Below are 7,452 nucleotides of genomic sequence, written 5' to 3' on the forward strand. Positions count from 1 at the left end.
TAATCTACCTAGTGTAGTCAACCTTTTCTCAAATTTGTGAATCATTTTGGAACAAAATTTCTAACTATTTAGAAAAATCGCAAATGTTGTAAACAAACTGAATAAAAATCACGGATTTAAAAAAGTTCAAAAATAATTGCAAAAAAAGTTCGACTAACTGAAAAGGATTTAACTTTTCTAGAGAAGGATGACAGCGCAAAATACGATAAAAATCCAATTTTGTTACTCTTTCCGACAAAGTGTGGCTCATTAGCACAGAGACGAGCGACCTAACAAACGAGATTGGCGAGCTCAATTATGAAATAAACACATATGCTACAGTATCCAGTTTGTCATGAATCTATTTTCACTGGTTTTTGGTTTCTTATTTGAAATTTTTTTGTGTTTTAAAAGTTGTTTGAGAATTTAAAAATTGTTCATATTTCACTAAACTGATAAAGGAAATAAAAATGTTCGTTTAAAAAAATAGATACAATATCTGCTAGTTTTAAAAATCCGTTCATGTTTTTGAAAAGTGTTTGCATTTTTGTTAAATGTTCGAAAAATATTTGATATTTTTATATAAATGTTTGCTAGATTACCTCCTATTCTTAAAAAAAATTGTTTTTCAAAGAACTTTCACGTTCAAAAAATGTTTAAAATTTGAAAATAAATTTGAAATTTCTAAAATTCACAACTTTTGCAAAATATTCACATTTTAATAATATTCAATTTTTAAAAATAATGATGCATTTGTCGTTTCAGGATCTGGCGCCAGTAAGAGCCTATCTAATATGTTGTGCTGCATAATTAATCACAAGTGCTTGATACTTCTAGTGGCTATCAACTCCCTCGTGTAGTAGGACTGTAGGAGGTGACGCAAGAACGTTACAATGCTATTATGCTAGTGCAACCTAACATTTGTGAAGATGTAATTTCTTTTGACCGAAACAACACTCTGCCTTTTCATCAAAGTAGAGGGAAAGCTATACAAACTGAGATAACCTCAGCAAGAAAATCAAAAGAAAAGGGTCCGGTGCTGCACAAAATAGCCCGGCTGTACATGTCTCACAAGACTACTCTGTGGTCTTCATAAGGAGGCCTAAATCATCTCTAATGAGCAAGCAAACACCCTCAACTAACTTTTGCTCATTCTGAAAAATATGCCTGTTCCTCTCGTTCCAAATGTTCCAGGCCACATAGGTCGCTACCATACATTCATCCACCCCCTCCTTTTTCGCTTGAGCAGTAAGGTTTTGTCCCATCAATCATTAATCGAGGTGGCCTGGAGTGCAAGTGTTGCTGCCTTAAGGTACTTGGATGTCATTATGTGCCATACTCTCTTGGCAAAGGATCATCTCAAGATAAGATGACTAGCACATACAGGAATCTGATCGCAAGCACAACAAACATCTTGATGATCCCATCCTCTTCTAAGCAGTCTATCAACCGTCCAAAGTCTGTTTTCGAGCAAGGTACAGATAAAGAATTTAATTGTTGATTCGCTTCGGGTCTTCCATATCCTTAACAGACGAGGCATTGGAAGGCGCGGGATGAATTGCTGCTCATACGCCAACTTGGTAGAGTACATCCTATTAACAGTAAGGTTCGAGCTAATCACATCGGTGGTGCCACTCAGTTGGACTTGCTGGACCATGTGCCAGAGAAGGGTAATGGAGCGAAGCTGGTCGGCTGAGTTCAGCCGTTTCAAGCCCATCATCCATTTCCCATCCTGCAGAGCATTCACAAGAGTGGTTCCTTTGTGGCGAGCAAGGCGAAACAGCAGGGGCGCCACCTCCATTAGAACAGCTCCATCCATTCATCGTTCGGTCCACAGAAGGGCTCATGTGCTGCCGCCGATGGAGATTTTTGTGCAAGCTTTGAAGAGCTGCAAGTCAGGATTCTCACACGGAGTTGGTGTTGTAAGGAAGCGTTCCTACTCCCTCGTAAGGGAGCCGTATGAGTTTATATTGATGTGAGACAGCAGCCCTGTTGTGGCTTACAAGAAACCAACGATCGCTAGGATGAGTCGGTTACAGAATCAAAGATTGATACGGGAGAGAGAAGAAGAGATATAGTTGAGATTACATAGGTTTAAACAACTATCTATCTAAGACCCTCCCTTAATCTCAGCTTATCCTATGTTAAGATTTCTCTTGAACTCCTCAAATGGCTTGACTGACAAGGCCTTGGTGAAACCGTCTGCAACTTGATCTTTGGATGGAATGAACCGTATGTCTAATTTCTTCTCTGCAACTCTTTCTCGCACAAAGTGAAAATCAATTTCAATATGCTTAGTTCTTCCATGGAAAACTGGATTAGCACAGAGATAGGTAGCTCCTAGATTGCCACACCATAAACATGAGATACGATTTTGCTTGATTCCCAATTCATTCAGCAATGATTCCAGCCAAATAATCTCAGCTATTGCATTAGCTAAAGACTTGTATTCACCCTCAGTACTTGATCTTGACACCGTGGCCTGTTTTCTTGCACTCCAGGAAACAAGATTAGGGCCAAAAAATACTGCAAAACCTCCAGTTGATTTTCTGTCATAACTACATCCTGTCCAGTCAGCATCAGAAAATGCACTAACGAGAGTAGAATTAGATCGCCTAAACTGGAGACCCAAACCTGCAGTATGCTTTATATACCTTATAATTCTGTTCACAGCTGTCCAGTGTGTAGTAGTAGGTGCATGCAAATACTGACAAACCTTGTTAACTGCAAATGATATGTCTGGCCATGTCAATGTTAAGTACTGTAATGCTCCCACAAGACTCCTATATTTTGTGCCTTCTTATTCCTTGAGTGGTTCACCTTCATAAGCTGAAAGTTTTTCAGAAGAAGACAATGGTGTGGGAGAAGGCTTATAGTCCTTCATTCCCATGCGAGTCACAAGTTCCTTAGCATATTTTCCCTGATTCAATACTATGCCATTTTGGATTTTCTTGACTTCAATGCCTAGGAAGAAGTGTAGCCACCAAGATCTTTGAGAGCAAATTCTGAACTTAGATCATGCAGAAGAGCATTAGTGGCACCTTGTGAGGAACTTGCAACTATAATGTCATCATCATATATCAACATAAATATAACTGTATTTGCCTTGTTATAAATAAATAATGAACTGTCAGCCTTGGATGCAAGAAAGCCAAGACTCCTCAATTGAGAGCTCAATAATGAGTACCATGCTCTTGGTGCTTGTTTCAGACCATAAAGAGCCTTATCAAGCTTTCACACATAGTGGGGTGTTTTAGTATTATCATACCTAGGTGGTTGTCTCATGTAAACCTCCTCTTCTAGAACACCATGCAAAAACGCATTCTGAACAACTAGCTGTCTCAAGCTCCAACCTCTAGATACTAGAATTGCTACTACAAGTCTAATAGTTGCAGCTTTAACAACAGGACTAAAGGTATCCTTGTAATCAAGACCATAGCGTTATTTAAAACCTTTTGCAACTAGACGTGCCTTATACCTGTCAATGGAACCATCTGCTCTTTTTTTGATTCTGTAAACCCATTTGCGATCAATGATGTTTTTACCTCTCTGTTCAGGTACAAGATGCCATGTCTTGTTTTTCATAAGAGCAGAATATTCTTCATCCATTGCATTTTTCCATCTTGGATCTTCCAATGCATCTCTAAGATTTGTTGGTTCTCCTGCAATACACATCATGCCATACGGTATAGTACCATTAATTCAATTTTTTGGTTTTCTTATACCTTTCTACAGTCGAATCATAACACGAGATTTTCGCAATGGTTCAGGCTGCGGTGACTCAGAATCCCTGATTTCAGAAGATCCTGATCAAGGAATTAACTCATTTTCCTCCTTAGACCGTGATCCAGACCTAGTTGCTTGCGGTGTGGCTGAACCTGCAGTTGCTCCCGAATCAATAGCTATAGAAGATTTGTGATGCAGCGAAGATTCGTGACGTACAGGAGTTCTGGGCGGCAGTGGACCTGCATCATATTCTGCGCCTGCCTCCTATTCTTCATTTTCTTCTTCCAAATCTTGATCATTTTCTGCACCAACTTCTTCATGAGCCTACACACCTGAAGATAGAACACTGGTTCTGGCAGAACTATCAATTTGGTCTGAAGATACAACACCAGTTCTGGCAGAACTATCAGTTTGGTTAGTAGAATTGTCGCCCCCATGATCAAAGCTTTGGAGATTTTGTGGAAGAAGAAGAATCTATTGTCTAAGATGTGCTCCAGTATTGCGATCAAGTGACTCAAAAGTACAGATGGATTCATCAAAAACGACATCATGGGAGATATAGACCCTGCCACTAGAAACATCTAAACATTTAACTCCCTTGTGAAGTGGACTATAGCCAAGGAAGACACACCTTTTTGAATGAAACACAAATTTGTGTGTATTATATGGTCTAAGGTTGGGCCAGCATGCACAACCGAACACACGAAGATATTTATAATCTGGAGTGATATGGAAAAGGCGTGTGATAGGAGACTCAAATTGGATGACCTTGCTAGGGAGCAAGTTAATAAGATATGTAGCAGTCAAAAAGGCTTCATCCCAAAACTTGAGTGGCATGGATGCATTTGCCAGTAAGGCTAGTCCTACCTCAACAACATGACGATGTTTTCTTTCGGCAGAACCATATTGTTGATGTGCATGAGGGCATGAAACATGATGTGAGATGCCAAGCTGTTGGAAGAAGGTATTGAGTTTATTGTACTCACCTCCTCAGTCAGTTTGCATGACAATGATCTTGGTGTTAAGTTTTCGTTCAACAAGACTTTGAAAGTTTTTGAAAACTTGAAACACTTCAGATCGCTTATTAAGAAGATAAATCCACGTGAATTTGCTAAAATCATCGATAAACCTTACACGATATGAGTGTCTACCAACTGAAGTAGGGGTTGTCCCCCATACATCTGAGAATACAAGTTGCAAGGGTGGAGTAGAAACACTGGTAGAAATAGGGTATGGTAGCTAATGACTTTTAGCTTGCTGACATGGATCACAAACTGACTCAATACTAAACACATGAGATTAGGGAAGATTATTCTTGCTAATGACAAGTTTAACAATAACTGATGAAGGGTGACCTAGTCGACTATGCCACTTCGCCGAAGATGGTTTGATGGCAGAAAGACTTGTGTATTTGGTGATGAAGACGAAGATATGAGTGGGTAGAGTCCTCCCACACACTTGCCCCTAAGAAGTATTCTCATCGTGTCCAAGTCCTTAACTAGGAAAAAATAAGGATAAAACTCAATGAGTACACGATTGTCAAGAGTAAATCTATGGACAGAAAGGAGATTTTTTGATTTTTCAGGAACACAAAGAACTTTATTTAGGCGCAAATATTTCATGGGGGTTTTGACAATAGTACTACCAATATGAGTAATATTCATACCAGAACCGCTTGTGGGGTGAACTTGATCACTCCCGTAGGTATTTGTCTCTGATCGTTAGCTTGTCCAGCTCTCTTGTGATATGATGTGTAGCACCGGTATCTGCATACCAGTTCGTGTCAATGCCGTACGAATCAGCAGCAGCATTGTCCTCCTTTTCCTCGTACTCATCTTCTTCATAGCGATCCCAACAATCACGGGCGCCACCTCGATGATGCTTGAGGCAGATTTGGCACTCGGGATAGTGTCAGTGCGGTGGACGCTGTTGTTGGTGTTGTGGACTCATATGTCTCCAATGTATCTATAATTTTTGATGGTTCCATGCTATTATCTTGACAACTTTGGATGTTTTATATGCATGAATATGCTATTTTATATCTTTTTTGGGATTAACCTATTAACTCAGTGCCAAGTGCCAGTTTCTAATTTTTTTTCCGTGTTTTTAACCTTTTTCAGAGAATAATATTAAAAGGAGTCCAAATGGAATAAAACCCGCGGGATGATTTTTTTCCATAACAAAAGATACGCATGGGACTTGAGAACCAAGGCAGGAGACCTCGGGGGAGGTCACAAGCCCCCTAGCCGCGGCCTGGGGGGGGGGGGGGGCGCCTGGTAGGCTTGTGGGCCCCACGTGGCTCCTTTGCCCTACCTCTTTCGCCTATAAATTCTCTAAAATCCCGAAACCAAAGAAGAGAGCCACAAAAATACTTTTCCGCCGCCGCAAGCTTCTGTCTCCGCAAGATCCCATCTGGGGACCGTTCTGGTGCCCTGCCGAAGGGGGATTCGGACATGGAGGGCTTCTTCATCAACACCATTGCCTCTCTGATGATGCGTGAGTAGTTCACCACAGACCTTCAGGTCCATAGCTAGTAGCTAGATGGCTTCTTCTCTCTCTAGGATCTTCAATACAAAGTTCTCCATGATCTTCATGGAGATCTAACCGATGTAACCTTCTTTTGCGATGTGTTTGTCAAGATCCGATGAATTGTGGATTTATGATCATATTATCTATGAATATTATTTGAGTCTCCTCTGATCTCTTATATGCATTATTTCGTATCATTGTAATTCTCTTCGAGTTATGGGTTTCGTTTGGCCAACTTGATCTATAATTCTTGCAATCGGAGAAGTGCTTGGTTTTGGGTTCATACCGTGTGGTGTCCTCACCTAGTGACAGAAGGGGTAGCGAGGCATGCATCGTGTTGTTGCCATCAAGGGTAAAAAGATAGGGTTCATATCATATTGCATGAATATATCCCTCTACTTCATGTCATCTTGCTTAAGGCGTTACTCTGTTTGTTATGAACTCAATACACTAGATGCGTGCTGGATAGCGGTCGATGTGTGGAGTAATAGTAGTAGATGCAGAAAGTATCGGTCTACTTGTCTCGGACGTGATGCCTATATGTATGATCATTGCCTTAGATATCATCATGACTTTGCGCGATTCTATCAATTGCTCGACAGTAATTCGTTCACCCACCGTAATACTTGCTATCATGAGAGAAGCCTCTAGTGAACACTATGGCCCCCGGGGTCTACTTCACATCGTATTTTCAGATCTACAATTTTACTTTTTTGCACTTTTCACCTTCAGATCTCACTTTGCAATTAACCGTGAGACAACCCCTTTATAGCGTTGGGTGCAAGTTTGTTTGTTTTTGCGCAGGTACATTGGTGCCTCATCTTGATACTCCTACTGGATTGATACCTTGGTTCTCAAACTGAGGGAAATACTTATCGCTACTGTGCTGCATCACCCTTTCCTCTTCAAGGGAAAAACCAACGCAAGCTCAATAGGTAGCATGGATGTCCTCCTCAGGTGCGTCTGTCGCCATTGCTTGGAGCAGCGGCAGAAGGAGAGTGTCTCCCATGACCGCGACCTATGGTGCCGCGTGTGCGCCCTGTGCCTCGAGACTGACCACGCCCCCTGTATGCCATCTTTGCACAGGAGTTGAAATCAACATCAGGTCCATCGCCTAGCATCTCCACCCGCTGATCAAAGGTGAAAATCTGGGTGAAAAGTTCATCAACGATGATGGAGGCCTTGACAACACCGATAGCAGCTACAACTGCATCATAG

This window comes from Hordeum vulgare, chromosome 2H (assembly GCF_904849725.1).
Source record: "Hordeum vulgare subsp. vulgare chromosome 2H, MorexV3_pseudomolecules_assembly, whole genome shotgun sequence".
Lineage (NCBI taxonomy): Eukaryota > Viridiplantae > Streptophyta > Magnoliopsida > Poales > Poaceae > Hordeum > Hordeum vulgare.